The following is a 769-nucleotide window of genomic DNA, read 5'->3' as shown; positions in this document are numbered from 1 at the left end:
CTTGTCGCGGGTGACTCGCTGACTTCTGACGGCCGAAGTCTAGCTTCCCCTCGGCACCTACCGTGTTCACTTCTGCGCTACGCTTTCTCTAATGAAAAGAAAATAACATTCTATGATTTAGTAAGACAGTGATATTTCGCGCCTCTAAAGAGGTTTAAAAAAAACCACATGTGGCCCGTACGGGGATCGAACCCGCGACCTTGGCGTTATTAGCACCACGCTCTAACCAACTGAGCTAACCGGCCCACTGACACCATAAGCTTTCGTTGTGGGTATGTAACAGTACGCTGGGGGTACCGTCCCCATGCTGGCCGCACCGAGGGGACAAGACGGAGCGAGGGACATGTTTGGCGCGGGAGCGACGGAGCCGGGGCCGCACACGTGGGAGCGCACGCCCTTGGACTGATCATCTCAGCCAGAGAGCACTCTGCCCTCTGCAGAGCCGCAGCGCCGGGTGGCAGCAACCGCAAGACGCATTAGCCGCAACTCCGAAGTCAACAGGATAATGCTTGCTATATTTTCCAGGTTATGATTCCAATTTAATTAAAGAAAATATTTATTTTGCATATCTATTTTAAACCATTTACTCTTCTGGCTATTTAACACGCTGTTAGGATATAGGTTTGAGTGGAGAAATGATTCACCTTTTCCTAGTATTTTGTTGTTTGCTGCATACGAAGCATTTAAAGAACTTTTCTTGTCAGCTGTGAAGCCTACACTGAAATACACTATGTCCGTTTAGCAAAGGCAGGCGGCATGCAGAGGGGTG

General features: G+C 49.4%; 1 non-coding gene across 1 annotated transcript; it reads right to left on the bottom strand.

Annotated features, from left to right (window-relative positions):
* Nucleotides 1-171: 171 nt before the first annotated feature.
* On the bottom strand, nucleotides 172-245 carry TRNAI-AAU. The gene has a single exon. It is a non-coding gene; the product is annotated as a tRNA-Ile (tRNA).
* Nucleotides 246-769: the final 524 nt, after the last annotated feature.

This window comes from Nestor notabilis, unplaced genomic scaffold (genome assembly GCF_000696875.1).
Source record: "Nestor notabilis isolate BGI_N333 unplaced genomic scaffold, ASM69687v1 scaffold21081, whole genome shotgun sequence".
In the NCBI taxonomy this organism is placed as follows: domain Eukaryota; kingdom Metazoa; phylum Chordata; class Aves; order Psittaciformes; family Psittacidae; genus Nestor; species Nestor notabilis.
The sequence above is the reverse complement of the archived record's forward strand: the minus strand, read 5'-3'. Positions and strand labels throughout refer to the sequence as shown.